This window comes from Rhineura floridana, chromosome 5, assembly GCF_030035675.1.
Source record: "Rhineura floridana isolate rRhiFlo1 chromosome 5, rRhiFlo1.hap2, whole genome shotgun sequence".
NCBI classification, from domain to species: Eukaryota; Metazoa; Chordata; class Lepidosauria; order Squamata; family Rhineuridae; genus Rhineura; species Rhineura floridana.
Window position 1 is genome coordinate 109,952,688 of NC_084484.1, and position 27,665 is coordinate 109,980,352.

Consider the following 27,665-nt stretch of genomic DNA (forward strand, 5'->3'; position numbering starts at 1 on the left):
CTGAAATTTCACCCTCATTGAAATAAGCATATATGTGTGTGCATGTGTGTGTGTGGACTCTTGATAACTTCAGTTTTGCAAAGATTTAATCTGACAAACTTTAACACCACATGTCAACAGAGAAATGAGATAAAATCTGTCGCTTGTGTGGGATGGAGAAGGAATCTCTTTCTAACTCACCTTTCCTAATGCTCAAAGTCATCTATTTAATAAAAATAGCAAAGGTGAGCTGAAGCTCCCATGTAACAGGTGTGTTTTAAGGGGTGTTCACACATTGCCAGGTGTGTATTGGAGGAGAGAAGCTCAGGGATGAAGACCTGTTCCTTTTTTTTGCAGGCAGACCCCTCCCAGCTCCCTCCAGGCATCCTTCTGTCTGTCTCTACAGCCAATCAAGCTGCTGCATTCTTGCTTTTAAAAACTATCTTAGGGGAGACAGGAAGAATCTAGCAAGGTCAGCAGTCACTACAGCTAATCAGCCATCTCTATGAATCTCCTTGCATGCTATTGCTGTGGGGAGGAGAGAAACACGAGGAGGGAGAGAGTCAGCAGGAGTTAAGAGAGGGTCGTTTACAGAGAAGAGGAGGGACAGCCAAGCCCAATTTGTTTGGCCTTCCTCTTTTTCTACTCCCTTCTGTTTTCCCCAGCATTATTCTCTTTTCTAGTGAGTCATGTCTTCTCATGATGTGTCCAAAGTATGATAACCTCAGTTTCATCATTTTAGCTTCTAGTGACAGTTCTGGTTTAATTTGTTCTAACACCCAATTATTTGTCTTTTTTGCAGTCCATGGTATGTGCAAAGCTCTCCTCCAACACCACATTTCAAATGAGTTGATTTTTCACTTACCACTTTTTTCACTGTCCAACTTTCACATCCATACATAGAGATTGGGAATACCATGGTCTAAATGATCCTGACTTTAGTGTTCAGTGATACATCTTTGCATTTGAGGACCTTTTCTAGTCCTCTCATAGCTGCCCTCCCCAGTCCTAGCCTTCTTATTTCTTGACTATTGTCTCCATTTTGGTTAATGGCTGTGCCAAGGTATTGATAATCATTGACAAGTTCAATTTGTGGACAAAAGGGACCATTCACTGAACAGCTTATTCACTGTAGACCTCAACGCCCTCCCACCTTGGCCTCCGGTAACGCAGACAGAGATAAATTCCCTGATCAGCTGCCTTAAGTCTGGTAAGGTGTCAGGAATTGATGCCATACTCCCTGAATTGCTGAAGGCCCATAAAGATTGGTGGGCCCCTCTATTGGGCAATCTATTTACCCAGATTAACTATTCTGGTAAATTTCCCTTGGCCTGGCTTGAGGCCATTGTGATACCAGTTTTTAAGAAAGGGGACAGAGACGACCCTTCTAATTATAGACCTATTAGCTTACTATCAGTAGTGGGCAAGTTGTATGCCAGCTATTTAAACACAAGATTGATTTCCTGGCTAGAGGATATTTTGGGAAGGGAACAGGCAGGCTTTGGAAAGGGCGGATCCACGATCGATCATTGTATAGTGCTAAACCACCTGGCAGAGAAATATATGAGCTCCTTTGGAAATGGCCTGTCTGTTGCCTTTATAGATCGCAAATCTGCCTTCGACTCTATCCCGAGAGATAAATTATGGGCCAAACTATCCCAAACAACTATGGATAAGATACTCCTTTATCTTATCAAACATCTCTATCAATGCACAACGCACCATGTAAGATGTGGAGTTGACGGAAGTTTAACAAAATCTATTCCTGCTACCAAAGGGGTTCGGCAGGGGTGTATATTAGCTCCCATATTATTCAATCTTTTCCTGAATGATCTGAGCAAAAGCTGCCTAGCTGCAGATTTTCATCCACCCAAAGTGACTGAAACTAAATGCCCTCTACTGTTATATGCTGATGACGCCGTCCTTATGTCTCTGTCTAAAATCGGCCTGAAATGCCTATTACGTGCTTTTATGACCTACTGCAATGACAATTCACTCACCATTAATTTTAGGAAAACAAAAATTGTGGTCTTCTCTCGGCATCCATCAGTGTGTAAATGGATAGTTAATGGACAGAAGATAGATCAAGCCAAGCAGTATAGATATTTGGGGGTTATGTTTTATGCTACACTTTCCTGGACTACTCATATATGCTCTGTAGCCCAGACAGCACGGAACACCTCAAAGGCCATCCTTCACTTTTTTTACACCAAAGGTGGTCAGTATATACCCGCTGCTACCCAGGTATTTAAGTCCAAAATTCTTCAAATACAGGAAGATGGTGGCGTAGGTGGAGGAGCTGTGGTTAGAGCTCCGCCGTCTATCCTTTTTTACCATCCTTTTACCATCCTTTTACCATCTTTTTAACCATCTTTTGAGCTTTAAACATCTATGGGCTCACGTGGGACTATATAGGTGAGCGAGTGCCCTTTTTACCTCCTTATTGGGGTTACCCACCCTTCCCTTGCCCTTATCATTTTGGCGGGTGATTGAGGTGCGGTGCGGGCGGTGGCTATGAGAACGGAGAGATGCAGTCGCTGGAGCTGGAGCTGGGGTATGAAAGTGGTTTCTTACCTCTTGCTGTTGGTGGTGTTGCTGCGCTCCTGTTGTCGCCATTCCGCCGGGTTTTTTGGTGGCTTGTTGGTGCTGCATTTCTTGCTGCGGCCTGTGTTTCTCCGCTGCTGCCTTCGCTGCTCTCGCCGCTGCCACTGGATGCTGTGGCCGCTGCTGTGCTGTGCTCTCCGCGGGGCTCGGGTTGTCTGCTGCCCGCTGCGGCCTGCTGTTGCCCGCTGTTGCTGTGGCCCTGGACTTTTTGGTTGGTCTGTGCCTTCTCCGCGGCCGTCGCCACTGGCCTGCGCTCTCTTGGTGGGCCCTGCCTCCTCTGTCGTTGCTGCTGTGGTCGCGCCTCTGATGTTGCAGCTGTGTTGTCTGCCGCCGTTCCTGCTGCTGAGCCTGGCGCTCTTCCTCGCGGATTGTGTCCCTGTCGCCGCTGTGACTTTGAGGTTCGTGTCATCTTGCCGCCTGCTGCTGCCGTTGCGGCCTGTGTTCCCGCTGCGGCTGATGCAACTTCGGTGCTGCTGTTGCGGCCGGTGCTCTCCTCGTGGCCCGTGCCTTCTTGCCGCTGCCGCCGCCTGGGACCTCCAAAACCGACATTTTTTGTGGCGAGTTGAGGATGCCTCTATTCGGGTGGGACGGTGGCTGGCGGCTGGTGGCTGGTGTGGTGTGGCGGTGTGTTTGCTTTGCCTGCTGTGGGCTTGGCGCTTGGTCGGGGTGGGGGTGGGGCCGTGGTGTTGGCTGATGTGTTTTCCATTGACCATGTTAGCGAAACAAGACTCAAGAAGGGGAAGGACAATAAACGTTTTGGCCGCTTTGGCCGCGAGAGGAGTCAAGAAGAAGAGGTTCAGCGACTGCTGAGAGAGACGCGGGCAATTTTAAATATTGTATTGAGGGTGGGGGGCCTGCCTGATCGGCAGAGGGGAGGGGGACATGTGCAGGTCAGAAGGGAATGTTGTAGGAGGGATGGGGAGCCCTGATGTTGTGAGGCTAGGCGGCAGATCCTGGAGAGGTGCGGGTGGCAGGCCACGCCAACTTAGGGGAACAAGGGATCGATGCATCATATCCATCCCCTGTTCCGGGCTTGTTCACAACCAGAAGATAACTGGGGGATGTAAGACTCCATCCAATCTTCGACTGCTGTTGTGTAACGCCAGGTCTGTAATTCAGAAAACATCACTCATCCATGATCTTATCCTGGATGAGAATGCAGACCTGGTGTGTATTACGGAGACCTGGCTGGATGAGGCCTCAGCTCCCATACTTGAGGCCATGTGCCCAGCGGATTTCCAATACGCACAGCAGCCGAGGATTGGTAGGCGGGGAGGAGGAGTGGCAGTTATCTATCTAGAGTCCTTGGTATTCACCAGACCCCCTCTCCACGAGACCAAGTTTGTTGATTGTATGTACTGGAGGTTGGGCCCAAAGGGCAGTTTAGGGATTCTGCTTGTGTACCGCCCACCCCGCTGCACTGCAGACTCCCTGACCGAGGTGCTCGAGGTGGTCTCGGGTGTACGGTTGCTTTCCCCCAACTTATTGGTTTTAGGGGACTTCAATGTGCACGCTGAGACCACTCTCACTGGAGCCCTTCAGGATTTCATTGAAACCATGACTTCTTGGGAACTGCACCTAAGTAATATAGGTCCCACCCATGTAGCCGGTCATACGATTGACCCTGTATTCGTCTCAGGAGAGGAGGGAAGTGTTCTGAAAATAGGGGCTGTTTCTTCTAACCTTGTGTCATGGTCAGATCACTATTTGGTGAATATGGACTTCTCAATGCCACATACCCTCCGCAGGGGACAAGGTCCGCCCCAGACGGCTGATGGAGCCTGAGGGATTCCTGAATGCGCTGGGTGATTTGGAGCTAACTGAAAGCTGCCCAGTCAAGACCCTGGTGATGGAGTGGAATAGGGAGATCACTAGGGCAATAGACCAGGTGGCTCCAAAACGTCCTCTCCCCCTGAATAGAGCTCAGACCGCACCCTGGTATACACCACAGCTGCGGGGTCTGAGACAGGAGGTGAGACGACTAGAACGCTGGTGGCGGAAATCTTGCACTGAAAACGATCGAACACTGGTTAGAATGGCAATAGCGGCCTACCAGCGGGCAACAAAGGCAGCAAAGAGGCGATTCTTTGCTGCCTCTATTGCGTTGGCAGAGTGCTGTCCCAGGAGGTTGTTCCAAGTGGTCCGAAGCCTGGTCGGTCCAGTTGTTCAGGAACCTATGGAGCACTCTAAAGCCTCCTGCGATGCATTTGCTAAACACTTTGCTGATAAAATCGAACGCCTGAAGAGCATGCTTCCGCACGCCGTGGTTACAGATAGGGGGCCAGAGTTGGCCAGTTGCATTCTGGTCTGTTGGGATCGGTTTCAGCCTCTTCCCTATGAGGAAGTGGACAAGGTGCTCTCTACCATGAAGCCAACCACTTGTTTGATTGATCCTTGCCCTTCGTGGCTCATCATGAGTTGCAAAGAGAGACTGGGCAAAGGGATCAAGGCAGTGGTAAATGCGTCCTTAGAAGAGGGTGCAATGCCATTAGCCCTCAAGGAGGCAGTAATAAAGCCCATCTTAAAAAAGTACTCCTTGGATCCCCAAGAATTGAACAACTTCCGTCCAGTCTCTAATCTACCATTCTTGGGCAAGGTGATTGAGCGAGTGGTGGCCAAACAGTTACAGACACACTTGGATGAAGCAGATTATTTAGATCCTTTCCAATCGGGCTTCAGGACTGGACACGGAACTGAAACAGCCTTGGTTGCTCTGGTGGATGATATGAGGAGGGCATTGGATAGGGGAGAACATACATTCCTTGTCCTCCTCGATCTCTTAGCGGCTTTCGATACCATCGACCACGGTATCCTTTTAAACCGCCTGGAGGGATTGGGAATAGGGGGCACTGTTTTACATTGGTTCCGTTCCTATCTCTCCGGCAGGTGTCAACGGGTAGCATTGGGGGAGGAGGTTTCAGACCCTTGGCCTCTCAATTGTGGAGTGCCACAGGGTTCTATCCTCTCCCCCATGCTATTCAACATCTATATGAAACCGCTGGGAGCTATCATCAGGAGTTTTGGGCTGCAGTGTCACCAATATGCGGATGACACTCAGCTCTATCTCTCATTTAAGTCCTCACCAGAGGCGGCTGTGAATACCTTGTCCAAATGCTTGGAGTCCATAAGTGGATGGATGGGAGAGAACAGGCTGAAGCTGAACCCAGACAAGACCGAGGTATTGCTTGTGGGTGGTAAGAGAAGGTTGGGAGACTTAGACTTGGTACTTAATGGGGTGAGATTACCCCTGAAAGACCAGGTCCGTAGCCTAGGGGTCATTCTTGACTCCCAGCTGTCCATGGAGGCTCAGGTTTCGGCAGTGAGCCGGGCAGCTTGGTATCAATTACATCTGATACAGAGGCTACGACCCTACCTTCCTGTACATCTGCTCCCACGAGTGATACATGCCCTGGTCTCCTCTCGCTTAGACTACTGTAATGCACTCTATGTGGGGTTACCCTTGAAAACGGTCCAGAAATTGCAGCTGGTACAAAATGCGGCGGCATGCTTGATAAAGCACAGCCGTCACCGGGATCATATCACCCCAGTGTTGATCGATCTACACTGGCTACCAGTTGTTTACCGGGCCCAATTCAAGGTATTGGTATTGACCTTTAAAACCCTATACAGTTTCGGCCCAGTTTATCTGAAGTACCGCCTCCAGTATCACCAATCATGCCGCCTAACGAGATCAGCCTCGCAAGACCTTCTCTCGGTCCCACCGGTGAAAACAGCTAGGCTGGTGCAGACCAGAGAGAGGGCATTTTCGATCGTGGCCCCCACCCTCTGGAATTCGCTTCCTTTTGACCTCCGTCATGCCCCCTCCCTGATGAGTTTTCGCCGAGCCTTAAAGACCTGGCTATTCAGGCAGGCCTATCAGATTTCTGAGGGGGATTAGTTTTAATAGTATTTATTGAAGATGGTTTTAGTTGAATTGATGCTGATGTTGTGTTTTGTTGATTATGTATTATTTTATACTGTCCTGAATTGTTGTATTGTATTGTTGTATTCGCCCAGAGTGTCCGTTTACTCGGACAAATGGGCGACTAATAAATAAAAATTTATTATTATTTTATTCCTCAACTGCTCTATGTAGTTCCAATCTGGGTCCAGAGCTTCAATTCTAAAGTTGAAACAGTCATCTCAACTTTCTTAAGATCAATTTTTGGAATGCCACAATGCGTTCATGCTGCAGGCCTCCGTCTTCAGGCCGGCCTTACATCTACAGAATGCATTGCTTGGTCCCTAGCCTTTAGATACTGGATTAAAGTGGTTTATGCAGGCCCCTCCCAAGGATATTTAAATCTTCTTCGGAAAGATGCTTTTACTAGTTCATGGTCAAAAGCTTTTCTCGATAAATGGAATGTGCTAGGTTTTTCATTGGATTTTCTCTCCACACTAGAGTCCGAGACAGCAAAACAGATTATTGGGAAACGGATCAAAGAGATCGACCTTCAATATTCCATGTCAAATGCATGTAAATCTTGTTTACCCATGCACTTAGACCTGAGATTTGCATTTCCTAACCATGCTGCATATCTGGAGATCTTGACCATTCCAAAATATCGCTACGCTTTTTCCAGAGCTAGATTTAACTGCCTTTCCTCCGCAATACTAGAAGGTCACTACCAAAATGTCCCCTATGAAAATTGTTTATGTCCCTGTAAGAATGCTGATGTTGAATCACTGGCCCATGTTTTCCTTGTCTGTAACTTTTACAATGTCAAACGATCCAGATTTTTACACCCTATCGTGGAAAGCTTCCCTGGTAGGTCTGCGGATTGGTATTTGAAATACCTGCTGGCCGATACAGATCAATCACAGAGATAGTAGCCAAGTTTCTTAATTCAATCCAGAGTATATGTAAAAAGGTCCTCCTTTTAAATATTAATGCTTTATTTTAAAGCCATGCTGTTATTTATATTTTATTGCAATCGACCTGAAGGCAGTACATACATACATATATGTCTTTTAGAGTGTTTGTCTAATCAGTTTGTATATTGGGTCTGTGACCGCATAGTAAAATTTGATTTTGACAAGTTCAATGTCCTCATTGTCAACTTTAAAGTTACATAAATCTTCTGTTGTCATTACTTTACTCTTCTTGACTTTCAGCTGTAGTCCTGCATTTGTACTTTCCTCTTTAACTTTCATCAGCATTCTTTTCAAATCATTACTGGTTTCTGCTAGTAGTATGGTAATGTCTGCATAACTCAAATTATTGATATTTCTCCCTCCAATTTTCACACCTCCTTCATCTTGATCCTATCCTGCTTTACGTATGACATGTTCTGCGTATAGATTAAACAAATAGGGTGATAAAATGCACCCCTGTTTCACACCCTTTCCGACTGGCAACCAATCGGGTTCTCCATATTCTGTCCTTACAGTAGCCTCTTGTCCAGAGTATAGGTTGCACATCAGGACAATCAGATGCTGTGGCACCCCCATTTCTTTTAAAGCATTCCATAGTTTTTCATGATCTACACAGTCAAAAGCTTTGCTGTAATCTATAAAGCACAGGGTGATTTTCTTCTGAAATTCCTTGGTCCATTCCATTATCCAATGGATGTTTGCGATATGACCTCTGGTGCCTCTTTCCTTTCTGAATCCAGCTTGAACATTTGGCATTTCTCGCTCCATATATGGTAAGAGACTTTGTTGTAGAATCTTGACCATTACTTTACTTGCATGGGATATTAAGACAATAGTTCGATAATTACTGCATTTCCTGGGATCCCTTTTTTTTGGAATTGGGATGTATACTGAACTCTTCCAGTCTGTGGGCCGTTGTTTAGTTTTCCATATTTGTTGTCAATTTTTGTCAAAATTTGGACAGATTCAGTCTCAGTAGCTTGTAGCAACTCTATTGGTATGCCATGTGTCAGGGCCCGCCCCAGGCATCCTGGGGCCCTTGGGCCCCAGCCTGCCCTGGGGCCCATCACTCCCCTTCTGTGATTCACGGCAGGATTGGTACAGCGGATCATGGGGGGGAGCTCCCAAACCACCTGCCATTCCCCCGCTGTACTTAACTTTCTCTGTGCTGTTTCTTTGGCTATGCGTACTGTGCACACATTCCTGCCATCAACCAAGATGGCAGCAGCGGCTTCAGCCCCTTAGGGAAACCTAAGCTGCCATCTTGATTGATGGCAACCTTGTGCGCACAATGCGCGCAGCCACAAAAAACAGCAGAGAGAAAGGTAGGTGAAGCGGGGGAATGGTGGGTGGCTCGGAAGCTCCTGTCCTGCAATCCACAGCAGTAATTCTGCTGCGGATTGCGGAAGGGGAGCACAGGGGCCCCTGTAGTCCCATGGGTCCTCAGCCAGGGCCCCACCTGGCTGCCCTTTAGAGCCAGCCCTGCTAACTGTTCCTGGTGATTTGTTTCTTCCAAGTATTTTAAGAGCAACTTTCACCTCACACTCTAAAATTTCTGTTTCTTCATCATGTGGTTCCTCCATGAACAAATCTGTCATCCTGGCATCTCTTTTATAGAGTTCTTCAGTGTATTGCTTCCATCTTCCTTTTATTTCATTTTGGTCAGTCAGTGTATTCCCCTATTGATTATTCAACATCCCTACCCTTGGTTTAAATTTCCCTTTCATTTCTCTAATCATTTGGAACAGGGATCTTGTTCTACCCTTTTTGTTGTCCTCTTCTATTTGTATACAATAACTAGTGTAATAGTTCTCTTTGTCCCTACGTACTAGTCACTGTATTATTGCATTTAGGGTTCTAACTGTGTTTCTATCTCCATTGAGTAGTATGATTTAAATTCTTGGCCTCTTCTTTGATCTAGAATATGCCTGTAAAATAAGGAATTGTTTATATTTTAATGATGAGATTCCATTTATATTTTATGCAAGCCATTGATTGTTCACATGCAGTGTCCTAGATAAGCTAGAGTGTACAATGATTTGATACCATAGCAAATATTTTATGCAACTCACAGGTTATCAGCTGAATAATGCTTGTGAATTAGTTAGTATTTAAAATAAGATACTGCACAGCTATATATATAAGTTAGAAATTGTATAGTATAGTTAAATATATATATTTAAAAATCTATCCAATTTAAAGAATACATTCATACATATTATTGGATATGCAACAAGTTTTGCTTCTTAGCAGTTCAAAACTGTGAGATATTTCATATTTATTTATAAACACCATCCATCAAGAATTTGCTGCACACTTGATTTCGGAAACAGACATAGCATCTATGACTAGGATTAACTAAATCCACTTTATTGATAATGGTTCTGCAAAATGTCTGTAAGAACCTAATTAATCATCTCTACCAAGTCCTGTTGGATAGGTTTGCTTTAGAACCAGCAGGGAAAACGAGCCAGACTCTGCTGACTGGAAAAGGACAGGAGATAAGAAATGTTCACCAATTTAAGGCTGTCAAGCTATGAGCTGGTAGGACAGATTCACTGCAGATGAGATCTTTTGTTTCCCTAGCCCCTCAAGCACTAAGCTCAGAGATACTTCATAGCAAATGATCTCTAACCTGCACTGGCCAGGAATTCTATGCCTAAGGCTTTTGAGTGATTTTAAATTCTTAGACTCATTAACTCTCCCAGTTGCTGTGAGTTAGGATTGCAGCTAGGTAACTGAACATGTTACCCTGCAGCTGGGATGTTAAGGAGTTCTCTGCAGAAGCTCTGCCAGCCTGAAAGAATACCTATCCTGCCCCCTTTACCCCAAAGTGTCTTTGGAACCCTACACCTGCCTATACCTCTGTTGAAGGGAAGGAGTCCACACCTCTCCTTACAAAGAGACTGTGCTGCTGCTGAGGCCTTGTCCCTCCGAAACAAGCCTACGTTTAGAATAATGAAGTTTTGTAGGAGATACAGTAGATGGCTTTCCTTAGGGGTTTGTTGTTATTTTGTGTCCTCAAATTGATTATGATTTACAGCGACCCTATGAATCAATTACCTCCTAGAGCATCTGTTGTAAACCACTCTGTTCAGATCTTGTAAGTTCAGGTCTGTGGCTTCCTTTATAGAATCAATCCATCTTGTTTGGTCTTCCTCTTTTTCTACTCCCTTCTGTTTTCCCAAGCATTATTGTCTTTTCTAGTGAAGCCTGTCTTCTCATGATGTGTCCAAAGTATAACCTCAGTTTCATAATAATAATAATAATAATAATAATAAATTTTATTTTTCAGTCGCCTATCTGTCCGGGTTAGGGACACTCTAGGCAACCAACAACAAAAATAAAAACAATACATATATATATCAACACAACCAAATTTAAGCTAAAAAACCATCCTTCAGTTCATTATAACATAAAATTAATCTGTCCCAATCTTGTAGGCCTGCCTGAATAGCCAGGTCTTTAAGGCTCGGCGAAAGCTTGACAAGGAGGGATGAAATAACCATATGCTATGTCTGTTTTGATGTTTGAGGAAAGTGGGATGCTGCAATGGTGCATTTTAGTGTCTAATGATAGTTCTGCTTTAATTTGTTTTAACACACAATTATTTGTTTTTTTCGAGGTCCATGGTATCTGCAAAGCTCTCCTCCAACACCACATTTCAAATGAGTTGATTTTTCTCTTATCCTCTTTTTTCACTGTCCAACTTTCACTTCCATACATAGAGATCGGGAATACCATGGTCTGAATGATTCTGACTTTAGTGTTCAGTGATACATCTTTGCATTTGAGGACCTTTTCTAGTTCTTTCACAGCTGCCCTCCCCAGTCCTAGCCTTCTTCTAATTTCTTGACTAATGTCTCAATTTTGGTTAATGACTGTGCCAAGGTATTGATAATACTTGACAAGTTCAATGTGGTTAATTGTTACTTTTTCTTTGTTTTTAAATATTGTCTTATGTTCATAATATCAAAAAGTTGTTTTTGCTTCCTGTTATGTTGCTGTTTTATTAGTTTTTGCCCCCACACAAAGAAGACTCGTGACACCAAACTGGTATAATGTTATATTTATTAAAATATAACATCCTAAATCCAATGCAATACAGCCAATTATTCAAATCTATATCTTTTCGGGCAGGTGAGGCTAAACCTAACAACGAGGGATTACACCCTCACCTTCTTAAGGCATCACTTCTCATCATCACGTGACTCCATAGTCAAGGACGTGGGTGAATTCCTCCCTCCTTGCTCCTGGAGCCAGCTGTGTGGTTCCAACCCCCACACCATGGCCCCGCCGTACAGGCGTTCACCATGATGTGCAAGCCGGTCCCACAAGGACACAACACAGATCCCCACCGGACACAAAGCCCTGATGGTTCCCTAGGAAGTGCCCCTTTTTCATGATGCCTTAACCACCTAATTTTAACCCCATATACCTCACCTGCCCGAATTCTATGCCAGCCAAAGCAGACGCATCCCACCCAACCGAGAAGCCAATTGAATTAAACCCAAGCAGTATGGAGTAGGCAAAACCAAAGGGATTCTGAAATCAGGATCCCCCCCCCAAAAATCCTACTCGGCCCCATTCAGGCGACCAGCAAAGCCCATACTGACAAGGGAGGGAGGGTGGGTGCCGCGAGGCGAAAAAGGCAAGCGCGGGAAGAACAGAGCAGCCTTATATCTGCTGCTCAGCGCCCTCCCTGATAGGATGATTGATCTCACGTGGCTCCTAGCACTTGATTCGAGAATGTTCCCAAGTCTTCCCTGTAATTATGGTGGGGGCAAATACGCCCCTAATTAGGAACGACATTGTTATTAGGAAATTGTTTTAAAAATTGTTTTTGGCGTATATTTCTGTTCACCTTGTAACCTGCCTTGAGCTTAATTTTTTTGTGGAAAGATGGCATTCAAATAAAATGATGGTTGAATGAATGACTGTTACACAAGATGATGGTATGTGGTGTGTGTGTGAGTGTAGAGTCCATCAGAGACAGTAATTTAGATTAAATTACTGCAATGGGTTATATGTCCAGTTTCCTTTGATGACAGCTTGGAAACTGCAGCTAGTGCAGAACTCAGTGGCCAGATTGTTGACTGGAGGTAGGAGGTCTGATCATATAATACTGATCCTGGCCTGACTGCACTTGCTTCCATTTAGTTTCTGGGCTCAATTCAAAGTGCTGGTTTTGACCTATAAAGTCTTATATGGCTTAGGACCCCAATACCTTAGGGACTGCCTCTCCTAATATGAATCTACCTTGCATTCATAATATGAAGCCTTTGTTCATGTGCACTCTCCGAGGGAGAAACGGAGGATGGCAACTTGAGATTGGACCTTTTCAATGGTGGCTTCCTGACTGTGGAATGCTCTCTTCAGAGAGGTCCACCTGATACCATCTCTATCAATCTTTAGGTGCCAAGTGAAGCCGTTTTTTATTCACTTAGGCATTTTTCTCCTAATTGGTGCTCATCTTTTAGTTGGGTGGGGTAGGATGTGTCCTTTTTATGTTATTGTTGGATGAGCACTTTTAGGTAATAATATGATTTTTTAAAATCTCTGATGTATTTTAAATGTTATGTTAGATTTTTAAAAACATTGTAAGTTGCTTTGAGACAAAACTTTTTATAGCAGGCAAGTAACAACAACAATAATAGAGCCTATGTGGGCCAGAGCTTGCCTTCCTTTTCTAGGAATTTGGTCTCACAGGAATGCATGGAAGAGAGGAGAGGGGTGGGTCACTTTCCTTTTAAGGATGGGGTGAGTTTTACTCAACACTAATCAGTTAAAACTTCCTTTCAGGATTGGGGCTGAAATTACTATCATGTCTCAGGTGGGAAGTTTGAATGCTGATTACTGGTTTTCCTGGATTCCAGTGTGTGTGTTTGTTTTTTTTGAAAGAAAAGGTTTGATCTTATTTCCCCAAGGGCTTGATTGCATTCCTGAGGGCTTGACTGGATTATCTGCTGAGGAGTTTGACCAGGCCAAACTTTTGTTTAGCAATTCTTGTAAATTCCTTTATTATTGCAAGATACCAAAGTGTAAGCAGCCTAGCCTTGAAACTTGTGTCAATATGTAAGGAGAAGGGGATTCCCAACATACCCTACTAGTCATGCCAACTCCTAAGACCAGTATATAGTACTAAAGAATAGGTTGCCATGGGCCTGCGGTGATACAAATGCACCTGCCAAACTGTGATACTAATTTATCAATTGTTTTTGATCTCACATACTTTAGAATGGTTGCTGTGACCATCATATCTTACCATGCTTCAGTCTTGCTACATATGCATGATAAAATATATTTTCCTGCATCTTCTTGAGCATGATCTTGTCTTCCCCTCCAATGTTCCTTGCATTTCATGGCCCCTCAAGAAATAAAGTAATTCTCTTTTAAAATTGCCCCTGTATCTAGAATGAAGGTGGGAGACATAATTGGAGCCAAGGTCACATCATCATCATCAAAGGTCTGCAACTGAAATTAATAAATACAAATATGGACACCTTGATCTTGTTGGCCAAAGAGTGGAGAGAGCCCAGGTAGTAACCCCAGCCAATTCACCATAGCTAACACCGTTGTAGGCAATAGACCAGAAAGCTAACTGATTTGTGGCTTGCTTCATTCACTCATATGAAAGGCAAGGTGAGGGAGGGCACCAGAGAGGACCACCCCCTTGCTCTCCAGTATTATGAGGAATAAATCACCTAGAGCTTCAAGGGTGCCACTCCCCTCCCATTTTCCCCTTGCGTGAGCTGGCAATGAGGTGTAGGCTAGGAAACATGCCCCCAGCAAGAAAGTACCCTTGAGTATTCCTTACTACTTGTACCACATAAAACAAATCAGCCAAATCAACTCAGTTCCTTCCAATCCCAGGTTGGACTAGGCAAAAAGAATGTCCTCAAAATCAATTGGAGAACACCCCCCCAACTCCCCCCATACACAGCCCCAAGTAAGTAAGTAAGTAAGTGGCTAAGGACAGGATATACATATAATATTTCCATACTACAAAAAAGTGAATGAGTGGGTGTTGTGTTTGGAAGAAAAAGAGGCCATCTACTGGGTGAGATTGACCTTTATGGGGAGGGAGGGGGCACTTACCATAGCAATATGACCTCTGTCCTTTCATGACATCTCCCTGTCTTGTAAGCCTTCATTATCAGAACCAGGTGCTGCGGAACTCAACCCTACTTGAGCACAGAGGACTGCCATTGCATTGACTATTTTTCTGAATCCGCTTGTAATCTTATGCTGAAATTTGTTATCTAATTTCTGAAATATATTTACCCCCTGGAAAAAAAAGGCTTCATTTTTTCTGTCTTATTTTCAGGGCATTTTAGCATTCCCTTAGAACTTGGGGTTTTTTGAGCTTATCATATCATTGTCAAGTGGCCAAGGAGTATATATTTTTTCTCTTGCCAGTAAACATTTCTCTAGCTCTCTGCAGCTTTCCTGACTACCCACATGCTCTGATCTAAAAGCTCAATGGGAGGAGTTACCTCATGGTGTCTTCTCTTGAGCTTTAATTGAAATGCAGGCACCTGGGAAGGCTGCAAAGTACAGACCATTGGTGAGATGATTTGGAGACTGAAAGAAAATATACTCTCAAAAGCTCTTGGTCACTTTGAAAGTAAGGTAAATGGAACAAAAACTCTGCATCCATCTATCAGAATTCCATTGACATTTTCTCTCTGATAATTTTTGCATGCAATTTCTGTTCACATTAACTGATGGAGAATGGTGGTTGTGGTGGGGAAACACAGAACAAATTTTCAGCAGAGCACTAGCTTCTACATATCTGCAAAGAACTGTTGACCCTAATATTTACTCTGCATGTCTATATAAGAATGGCTACCTGTAAAGTCCTCCTCTTGAAGTAATATGTTACATCTTTGTATTGGAACACACTTCATTTTACTCAGACTTGATGTCTGTGATTCTCAAATTCCTTTACATGTCTTGGTATCTTTGGTTAAAGAAGCATTTTAAGAATGGAGTAATATCAGTTTAAGAATGGAGTAATATCTGATTAGAAATGTTCAGACAATCGAGGGCTTAGCTATTTCCTCATATGATAACACCTGTTGTTAAATAGCATTTCTCTATCATATAATACTATATCAAACATCTATATCATATAAAATACATTTACTTACCTCAAACACCTTCACCAAGTTCATCTTAGACCAAAAGCAATGTTAATGAAGCACACACAACTTGTTTTAAATCTTTATTCTAACTGTTCTCTTTTCTAATTGCGTTAAATTCACATTATACAATTTCCAAACACTCCAAACTGTTTTCCTCATCAAAATATGGTTTATTTTCCCTAAGGTGCCACTGCCAGCCATGTGGAAACAACTCAAAATGTTCTAACGGAGGGAAAAGTAGAAATTTAACCTCCTTCACCTCTCTGCATCTCTTTCTACTGACAGCACAAAGGTTCTTTCTCCCTAGTTCATCTTTGAGGTGTTTCCCTGAAAACAAAATTATGATGGCATAGAAGGTTAGGAAATGTTTTGGAATGGAAGTTCTGAGGCAGATTTCCAGAAGTTCTTTTCCCAAATACACAGCTGTAACAGGGCTGCTTCTAACTTCTTCACCACATGATCCCAACTCAGGGACTAATAGTGAATATGATCATGATTGTATCAGAAAACCATAAAGCAAATCTGTTTTAGTTCTATGGTGACAACTTTGGAGCTGATATCAAAGTGGTATGAGCTTCATCCGTCTCTAGTTGTGCCAGAATATGTATTGGAATATCCTGTGCTTTTTTTTGTAAAAAATGAGGTGCCTGAACTCATATCTTGATAAATTATAAGATGCTCCTCCCATCCCTCCCCTCTTCTTGCGCCCCCTTCTCAGTGGCGGCTGATAATGATTGGACCTGGTGGGGCTGCTAGGAAGTCATAGAGATGTGGGCATTGAGGTCTCAGGGGTGTAACCAGTTTTCTCCCCATCCTCCTCCCTTGCAAAGATATCATGGACACTTGAGCATTGCAGTTGTACAAAAATTGAACACCTAAGTAAATTGAAAAATGTCTTGCTAAGTAAACTGAAATGTGTTTAGAAGCAGCTATCACAGTTGCTTCTCTGCTGAGAGAAAAGGTGTGTGCCCCCACTCTCATTCTATTTCTCTCCCTGTCTTCTTGCTTTGCAAAGAAACAATGGCACATAAACACTGCAATTTTTATTACTATTTAACATCTAACTGTTTTACCTTGCAGTCACAGTTTCTAGTGTGGGTTCATGCTACAAGAAACATAAATTACTCAAAACTGAGCTTCACTGAATTCCATGGAGAATGCTCGCTAATAAGTGTGTACAGAATTTCAGTCTGAATTAGTTAGTCTTAAAAGTGCCACACAGGACACCATGTGTGAAAACAGCCCTAGAAATATTTGATCTTACATGTTGGTGCACAGCAAATCCAGTGTATGGCTGTCTGCTGGGACAGGACTGCCTTGGTGGGGTGTGCAAGCAGGGTGCAACCATGCTCCTGTATTACATATAGGCTTTGCACACTGTGCTGTCATCTGCACAACCCCTGCACTATCATCCTACATCTCAAAATAGTATTTTAGAGTTGCCAAAGTGTTTTAATAGGTTTTTTTTAGCTTCATAACAATCATACAAAGAAAATCATACTGCAATTTTAGCAAACTATGATAATATAGCCTAGTTTATCATTCTTGGTAATATATGAAAGCTTATTTAATAATTCACTAATATGCAAAAAACCTTGCAGTTTAAGAATGTACCTATAGCCCACAGATATTTCTATCAAACTTTAAAAAACAGGGAAATTGGGCAGCTATAGTGAATGCACCAGGGGAGCAGGAGACCTGAACTCCCCTCTGAGATATTGGACTGCCCTACATATTTGTCAAAATGCAAACACAATTTGGGTTGGTCTTTCACAGTCTAATCCACTTCCTGCATAGCTTTGAAGAATTTGGTAAGAACTGCCTCTGAGCATATGGTGAGTGGTGGCAATACCTGCCAGCTCCAAAGATGGAGAATTATATTTTTGTATGTTTGTTGGTGTTCCTCTTCCTTTGGTTCTTTCCTGTGTTACTACTGTTTCTACAGGGAATCTAAACTAGAAAATTTTATTTCCCTCATTATTCATCCTATAAATCTGTGTCAAATTTATTTTTATTAATTTCAATGCCTTTTTATTGGTCCATGTCATATGATGGTGCAGACAGCCTTTTGTGTTTCAAACTGGAGGTTATGCTCTATTTCGATTTTGGGTGCATTGACAGTTGAATCTGAAACTGTTGTTTGATGTAAAATCAGACTGATGACAATATGTTGCTACTTAAGCAATGACTCAGCTGTTGGAAAAAACAAACTTGGCCTGCCCAAGATGCGTGTTTTCAGCCTGCTATGCTTAAACTACTCCACTGAAAGAAAGGTGGGCATGGTCAATTAAAAACACACCCAGATTTTTTCTAGAATATATTTCACCTCCCACTGTTGTATCTTGTGCAAACTGAGACACTCCTCATGTCCCCTGGAAACTATTTTGGAGAATAGTCAGTGCCATTATTCCACAATTGTTTTTGGAGCTTTTTTTAGTGTTGCAAAGTGTTGCTGTACTTCACATATTCACAGAAACAGAAACAAAAGAAAATGATTTCCTATAGGAAACTCCACTAAAATTGCAAAATAAATAAAACATATTTAAAGTGACTATCTGAACTATATCAACTGTTTTAATCTTGTTGCTTCCTCCCTGCTAAAACACGATCAGCACAGCACGTCTTGTTTCTATTATCTGGGCTGATTGCAGGTGGTGCCCCGACTCAACATATGCTCAGAGGCATATGTTACCAAATTCCTCCAAGCTACACGGGAAATGGATTGGACTGTGAAAGACCAATCCAAATTGTGTTTGCATTTTTACAAATTTGAAGGGCATTACAATATCTCAGAGAGGAGGTCAGGTCTCCTGCTCCCCGGTGCATTCACTATAGCTGCCCAATTTCCCTGTTTTTTAAAGTTTGATAGAAATATCTGTTGGTTATAGGTACATTCTTAAACCGCAAGGTTTTTTGCCTATTAGTGAATTCCTCTGCTTTTTAATCCAGGAGGTAAGAAATGCAAATTTACTAAGAAGGGATTGATCATTTGCTTATTGAGTTTAGTGGGATTTACTCCCCTGCAATCATGCTTAGGATAGATGAAACTGACAATGGGGAGGAAGGCCAGGAGTGGGCAGAGGAGGAGGAAGAAGGAAGAGGGGAGGAGAGGAAGAAGAGATGAGGAGGGGAGGGGAGACAGGAAGGAGGGGAAAGGAAGATCTGATCATTTGCATGCTTATTGAGTTCAGTGGGATTTACTCCTGTGCAATCATGGCTAGGATGGTTAGAACTGATCATGGGGAGGGGGAGGGGAGAGTAGAGGGAAGGGGGAGAGAGGTGCAGAAGGAGGGGGTGAGGGAAGGAGGGGATTGCCAGGGGAGAGGGAAGGAAGGGGTGAGGGAAGGGGCAAAAGGGAGGTGAGGGGTGGGGGAAGGAGAGAATTGATAGGGGAGGGGGAGGGGAGGGGCAAAAGGGAGGTGATGGGGAAGGGGAGGGTGGGCAAGTTTGAATATTTGCAAGCTTATTGAATTCAATGGGATTTACTCCCGTGCACTCATACTTAAAATAGGTAAAACTGACCATGAGGGAGGGGGAGGAGCATAAGGGGGAAGGAAGGCATTGGAATGGGATGGGGAGGCGAAGGGAGGGGTGAAGGAGGGTGAAGGGAAGGGGCAAGAGGTAGGAGGAGGGGAGGGCAGGTTAGATCATTTGTATGCTTTTTGAGTTCAGTGGGATTTACTCCTGTGCGGTCATGCATAGGATAGGTGAAACTGACCTGGGGGAGGGGCAAGGAGGGGTGGAGGAGAGCAGGAAAGGTGGAGGAGAGGAGATTGGATGGATGGGCACTGGGCAGAGGAGAAGCCCCTTTCCTTTCCAAAGTAAAGCATTGTGAACAGTATCATCTTTTTTCAGGGTTTCCCCCACCTTTTTATTCTACAGCAGGCACATGTAGTCTCCCACCCAAATTTAGACCAAAGCTGTCCCTGGCCACATCAACACCAGACCTTTATTTCACTTTAGACTGTCATGGCTTCTCCCAAAGAATCCTGGGAAGTGTAGTTAGTGAAGGGTGCTGAGAGTTGCTAGGAGATGCCCTGTTCCCCTCACAGACCTTCAATCAGAGCAGCTGACTGTTAAACCACTCTGGCCACTGAAGCTCTGTCAGTGGAACAGGAGTCTCCTCTCAGCACCCATCACAAAGTACACTTCCCAGGATTCTTTGGGGGAAGCCATGACTGTCTAAAATGAAATCAAAGTGTGGTGTGGGTGTGGCCCATTGATTAGCCAAGCCAAGCAGCTGTGAGTCTGGTTTTTATGACACTGACAGTTGGTTCTTACTGAGCATGTCTGTGCTTATCATTGACTCTAGTGCTACATTTCTTAAATTAATTAAAAAAACAGCCAGGCATTTTTTAAACGTTTTAACTGCAGAAGATGAAGGTCATAGTATGGGGCAAGGTCAGCAATAGGATTACAGACATCCTGTGAACATGGTTGATTTTTAATTAATTTCAACAAATTATGAGAACACTGACAGAAAAAAGTCCAAAAGGGGTCTGGCTTTTCTCTTTCTCTTTTTACAGTCTGAACTCTCAATTCTCTCTTTTTTGTGTATCGCCATGAAAATTTAGAGAGTTGTTAAGCAAGCGTTTCTGAGTTCATGGCTATACGTTTTGTAAAAACTTGTTTTGAAATGAGTTTATGGGAAGCATCAGAATGGCATTGGGGGGTATTTTCAATTTAACATTGTGGAATGTGAAAAATCCTCCGTGACTATAGTATACAGCCATTCTCGTGGCTGTATAAGTTCAATCCAGGTCAGTGTATTTATGATCCATACAGCTTTCATGTGTGTTAACACATGAGTCTGTTCTATCCTGTGTCTGCATTAATCTGCAGATTTAAAAAATCTGCATGGAAGTTTGCATTTACGTAATATGTAAATAATTTTGGATGTTGTCTTGTAAGACACATTTTTTAATATATTTTTTCCAGCTGAGAACTGTATTGCAACATTCATGTATGGGTGAAATGTGATGGATATCTTCTGTACCAATAAATGCACTCATCTGTGATGTGTGGATCAGGGCATTTCATATTAAAATTTGCAAATATCAAACTCCTCAAGCACCCCTAGCTCAGGATCAGCATGTTAGCTTCAGTTTTGTTAAGAGAGACACATTTTCAGTTAAATTGATCTCTGTGTATGGGAATAGTTAAAGAATCCTTTTCATTAATAAATACCACAATAAAGTTAGTATTTTCTTAAGCTGAATGGATGTCGCACACAACCTCCACCAATATACTTACATATTCTGATGAATGTAAGTTAATAGTAAAAGCATGTCGAATGTGAATCATTTTATTTTACGAAGCAGCATGCTCCTTCAAAAGGTGACAAGCCCTTTCAGCCACAAGTAAATGTGAAATGTATTAGAAAATAAAGTTTAATTACAATTGTCATTTTTAAAGACAGCAAATGGATACTGTTTCACTAAAATGGGAAAAGCTCCCATTTGTCATAATGACAGTATAGGAAGTAAAATGAGACTTAAAATAACAAAGCAACATGTATTAGTCTGAAACTGTTATCAATACCACTTCCGATTTTACTCTGTACCTAGTTAACTATCCAAATAAAAATGGAAGTTTAATCAGGAGGAAAAAAATCCCACATACACATTTGAGTTGCAAAATGCTGAAGTGGTTGCTGATTACAAAAGTAGCACGGACAATTTCCTACACCTTTACATAAAATATTCTTACTGGCAGTGTCACAAATGATTTGTACTTGCTGGAAGGACTAAAACAACCTATTTAACTGTAATTCCAATCAATCCATTCTGCAGACATTTTCTTAGACTCTTTCAACAAATCAGTTCTGCATACCATAGGCTCATTTTGAAAAAGTAAACATCTTTCTAAATTCTGCTTGTTTTAGACTGCCATAATAGAAGGGAGGATTCCACATGCCCCTCAGCAGTTATTGAGGATTTTGAACTGGATCCTTAGAAAAACAATCTGTAGGAATGGTGAGACTGACCTTGCATGTTAGAAACAAACAGAGCATTGGGCCTGCCTGAGGAAGACTCACATTTTTCATTATGTTTAATATGCACAGAAGAAAGTATTTATTTATGGTTAAAAAAGAAACCAAAAAACTTTGCTTGCCTTATTTGACCATCAGTAGACACATTTCAGGTTTAATGCCTGTATAATTTGAGAATGCCTTCTCTCAGAGGCATGGGTTTGTCTTTATAAGTAATTTTTCACTGACAGAAAGACAGTTAGATTCTGTAGGCAAGCAGTATGGGGATTAATAAACAATAATCCATGTTTTTGGCTTTTACCAAAGGAACTAGTATGTACCCCACTCCCAATTATTTGAAAGGCACCGACTGTTGGGTGCTTCTAACACTTATTAAGAACTCACATGTTTGCCTAACCACCAGCATTGGATCCTTCTGCTTTACTGGTTTTTTTTTCTGTTTAAAATGGTTTTAATGTATCTTTTATCTTTGTCAGCTGCTTAAAGTTTTCTTTTTAATGGTAAGTAGTCTAAAATTATAAATAAATAAATAAAAAGTTATTGCATAAGAAGATGAAAAAAGTGTCTGTTAGGCAAACTTAGAGGAAATTCATTAATTTGCTTCCTGTTCTGCCCCAATACTGCAACTCTCTCTAGAGCAGTGGTTCCCATTTTTTCCACCACTTGCAAATTGCTAATAGTTGTGGTGCACCATTTAGTAATTCCTCCCCCTGTCTGTTCCAGCAATTGTAATGCTGTGTGCTAGGTGTAGTATGATGTTTAATTATACTTCATTGCTTATTTTATTTCTTATATTGTATTTTATTGTATTATAATTTGCATTCCACAGAATTCAAATGCAAACACAATATAAACAAATAAAAGAAGCAATAAAATACAATTAAAACTCAACATGAATATTAAATGTGGACATGCTGCGGACTACCTGAATGAAGTTCACAGGCCACTGTAGGTCCACAGACCACAGTTTGGGAACTTCTGGTCTAGAGAGATTTCTGCTTAACAGATGTCTTCTTCAAGCATTCAGCCAAGATGTGAGATGGCAAAAATGTAAAGAGGAATGGGTGTGTGTGTCAGGTCACCCTCAACATCACCAGGTGTACCCCCTCCACTATTGGCCATTGTATATTTAGCAGGACTATATGAAGGGGCCTTGTAATCCCATTTGCATGGACTCACATACTTTGCAGTCATGAAACCTGTCTTAATGATTCTGATCATGGCGAGGTTTGTAAATGTGTTAGGCAAATGAGCTTACAAGGTCCCCTTTCAACATGGCACTAATCATGTAAAGGTCCGCTGAAACCAGTGCACCCCAACATGCACAGAGTCATTGGGGCACAGCTGATGCACAAACCCTCATCCATGTTCACACATCTGCTTTTGTGTGTCCAGGCTGAATGAAGGGAGCTAGAGGAACATATGAATGAAATGTTAATCAATGTCAGTTGATCCTGAATGAAAATACATTAATTTATGTATGAGATTTAGGATGAAATTCTATCTGTGCTTAACTGGAAGATGCTCCACTGAACACAGCAGGAGTTACTGCTGAATGAACAAGCACTGTTTGGGGATGTATCTGTGTCACAGTTGCATAGCTTCCTATGGCACACTAGCCACAGCAGTCTGCAAGGGTAATTATCTATTCCTTTTTTGTGATCTGCATTTTGCCAGGATTTTTGCAGCAGACTGCAATGGGTGGCATGTGGAACCCAGAAGCCATGCACAGGTAGGGCTGGAAATGCATGCCTGCCTGAAATCCTGGAGGCTCCTGGCAGTCAGTATAGACAATACTGAGCTTGATACATCTGGTCTGACCCAGTATAAGGCTGCTTCCTATGTTTCTAATGCAGTGAGACTTTCTTATGAATGACCTTGAATAGGATTGCACTGTCAGATTATTCCAAATATTGATCAAACATTCTCCTCCACTATGATCAACGTGAAGACACCTTAAGTAGCAAGTGCATCCCAATTAACTACTAAACTTTTGAGTTTCTGCATGTTAAATACCAAAAGGAAAGTTAATACTGTTTGTTTACCTGGAAGATGCCTCATTGAACACAGCAGAAAGGGCTGAAGCTCATTGGTAAGAACATAAGAAGAGCCTGCTGGATCAGGCCAGTGGCCCATCTAGTCCAGCATCCTGTTCTCACAGTGGCCAACCAGGTGCCTGGGAGAAGCCCGCAAGCAGGACCCGAGTGCAAGAACATTCTCCTCTCCTGAGGCTTCTGGCAACTGTTTTTCAGAAACATACTGCCTCTGACTAGGGTGGCAGAGCACAGCCATCACGGCTAGTAGCCATTGATAGCCCTGTCCTCCATGAATTTGTCTAATTTTCTTTTAAAGCCATCCAAGCTGGTGGCTATTACTGCATCTTGTGGGAGCAAATTCCATAGTTTAACTATGCACTGAGTAAAGAAGTACTTCCTTTTGTCTGTCCTGAATCTTCCAACATTCAGCTTCTTTGAATGTCCACGAGTTCTAGTATTATGAGAGAGGGAGAAAAACTTTTCTCTATCCACTTTCTCAATGCCATGCATAATTTTATACACTTCTATCATGTCTCCTCTGACCCGCCTTTTCTCTAAACTAAAAAGCCCCAAATGCTGCAACCTTTCCTCGTAAGGGAGTTGCTCCATCCCCTTGATCATTCTGGTTGCCCTCTTCTGAACCTTTTCTAACTCTATAATATCCTTTTTGAGATGAGGCGACCAGAACTGTACACAGTATTCCAAATGCGGCCGCACCATAGATTTATACAATGGCATTATGATATCGGCTGTTTTATTTTCAATACCTTTCCTAATTATCCCTAGCATGGAATTTGCCTTTTTCACAGCTGCCGCACACTGGGTCGACATTTTCATCGTGCTGTCCACTACAACCCTGAGGTCTCTCTCCTGGTCGGGCACCACCAGTTCAGTCCCCATGAGCGTATATGTGAAATTAAGATTTTTTGCTCCAATATGCATAATTTTACACTTGTTTATATTGAATTGCATTTGCCATTTTTCTGCCCATTCACTCAGTTTGGACAGGTCTTTTTGGAGCTCTTCGCAATCCCTTTTTGTTTTAACAACCCTGAACAATTTAGTATCATCAGCAAACTTGGCCACTTCACTGCTCACTCCTAATTCTAGGTCATTAATGAACAAGTTGAAGAGTACAGGTCCCAATACCAATCCTTGAGGGACTCCACTTTCTACAGCCCTCCATTGGGAGAACTGTCCATTTATTCCTACTCTCTGCTTTCTGCTTCTTAACCAATTCCTTATCTACAAGAGGACTGTGATGTTCCTATATTAATGTATATATGGTAAGTGTTGTTGTTTAGAAGATACATGGTAAGTGGAGTGAAAGAGGAGGGGGAGTGAATGGGCAGTAGAATGCTAGATGATTGGCTGAGTGTTTAAAATGGCTGAACGTATAAAAGGAAGAGAGACAGTGGAATCTGGGTGGTGCATGAGGTGAAACTGAGTGGGTTACTTGGTGGGGTTTAGAGAGTTGTTTGCCAGGAGAGAGTGGAGAAGGAGGGGGGTGGAGTTCGGATTAGTATTGAGTAAAACCATATGCTTATGTGCCTTAAGAAGAAATCTTGTTAATCTTGTTAGCTTTGTTATCTTTAATAAATACTTAATTTGGTTTACCAAAGGCCTGATCCTTGGCTGGGGTTTCACAGACCAGAAGGGAGGGTAAGGTAATGACCAAGGCTGAAGGGAAACTGTAACAAATGGTGGCAGCGGTGAAGAGAATAACAATCCCTGTATTCAGAGTATCTGGGAATACTAGTATTAGGACGTGACTGGTGGTTGCCTAGCAGGGGGATCTGTTGAGATCTGTGCTAGAGCGGGGAGAGAAACAATAAAAAAGGACAGTCCGGACTGGTGGAGTCCCTGGTGGTGCCTAGTGACAGGCAGTAGCCACGCGCAGGTAGGAACCTGACAGGGAGAGCCAGGGAAGGGCGTCACAAGGACCTCTCCTCTTATTCCATGACTGCTAAGCTTCCTCAGAAGTCTTTGGTGAGGTACCTTGTCAAACGCTTTTTGAAAGTCTAAGTACACTATGTCTACTGGATCACCTCTATCTATATGCTTGTTGACACTCTCAAAGAATTCTAATAGGTTACTGAGACAGGACTTTCCCTTGCAGAAGCCATGCTGGCTCTGCTTCAGCAAGGTTTGTTCTTCTATGTGCTTAGTTAATCTAGCTTTAATAATACTTTCTACCAGTTTTACAGGGACAGAAGTTAAGCTAACTGGCCTGTAATTTCCGGGATCCCCCCTGGATCCCTTTTTGAAGATTGGTGTTACATTTGCCACTTTACAGTCCTCAGGCATGGAGGAGGACCGGAGGGACAAGTTACTTTTTTTAGTTAGCAGATCAGCAATTTCACATTTGAGTTCTTTGAGAACTCTCGGGTGGATGCCATCCGGGCCCGGTGATTTGTCAGTTTTTGTATTGTCTATTAAGCCTAGAACTTCCTTTCTCGTTACTACTATTTGTCTCAGTTCCTCAGAATCCCTTCCTGCAAATGTTAGTTCAGATTCAGGGATCTGCCCTATATGTTCCACTGTGAAGACAGATGCAAAGAATTCATTTAGCTTCTCTGCAATCTCCTTATCGTTCTTTAGTACACTTTTGTCTCCCTCATCATCCAAGGGTCCAATCGCCTCCCTAGATGGTCTCCTGCTTTGAATGTATTTATAGAATTTTTTGTTGTTGGTTTTTATGTTCTTAGCAATGTGCATCTGCTATGCGTGCAGACTTTCCAGGGTTCAATCCCCAGCATGTCCAGGCAGAGGAGAGATTCCCTGTCTGAAACACTGGAAAGCTGCTACCAATCAGTGTAGACAACACTGAACTAGGTAGGCCAGCAGTTTTGACTCAGTATGAGGCAGCTTCTATGTTTTTATGAGTGCCTTCTCATGTGTGTGTATCAGAAAAGAATAAATGAAAACAACTGCAATAAAAGAAATCAAAATGCAAGTAACAGGAGACATTTGGGTAGAGAAACAAGCAAAGAAAAATGATCTATGGTGTTAAATATTCAATGCAATTAGTGTTGAACAGAAAATAATTTCATGTCCTACTCTATATTTACCAATATTGTACAAGGTCAAATAAATAGCTGAAAGATAATGATTTTTAAGACCTTCAAGCAGTTTATATAAAAAAAACCCTACCATGTAAAAACAGTACTATGTAGTACTGTGAGTACTATGTAGAATAGGTAAGAAAGCAGCTGACATGCTGGCCAGAAGCAGTAATAGGTGTTTAACATGGTTCAAATCTTCAAAGAGCTTGAAATGTGAACCCCTTCACTTGAAAAGTGGAATACTCATTATGAAGATGCTATATGGCACCTTCTGGTTTAGAAGTAACATGCAGTTGAATACCAGCTGATGAAGAGTAGCAACAGAAGAGAGCTCAGCTGGTTTTCACAATGAACTGAAGACATCTTGTACACGATTTATGTTTATTTTCCCACATTAATATGCCACTTTTCTTCCATTATGGAATCCAAAGTGGCATACATATAATTCCTAGGCAATGACCAGCCCCAGGCCTGGTTGACTTTAGGACGTTATAGCCTCATGTACTTTCAGACTATTCCCTGGAAACACAATATGAATTTTAATATAACTATGTGTGTCTGATTTATCAAGTTTCTGAAACCTGTGTTTACAAACAGGAAAGACAGTTTTTAAAACAAGCAACAATATAGCTTCTTAGATTAATGTCTAGATGGCCTACATCTAATGTCTAGATGGCCCACAATGATGACCATTGACTTAGATGGCTTTATAAGAGAATTAGACAAATTCATGAAGGATAAGGCCACTGTAAGACAGGATGCTGGCCTAGATGGGCAGTTGGCCTGGTCCAGCAGGCTTTTCTTTTATTCTTATGTGAAGGGGTTGACTCCAAAAGATTGCATTATGTAATAGTTTCCCACCTGCAGTAGAGGGTTTGCATCTAGCAGATTTATTTATTTATTTATTTATTTAATTACACATATATCCCACCTTTCTTCCAAGGAGTTCAAGGTGGTATACATGGTT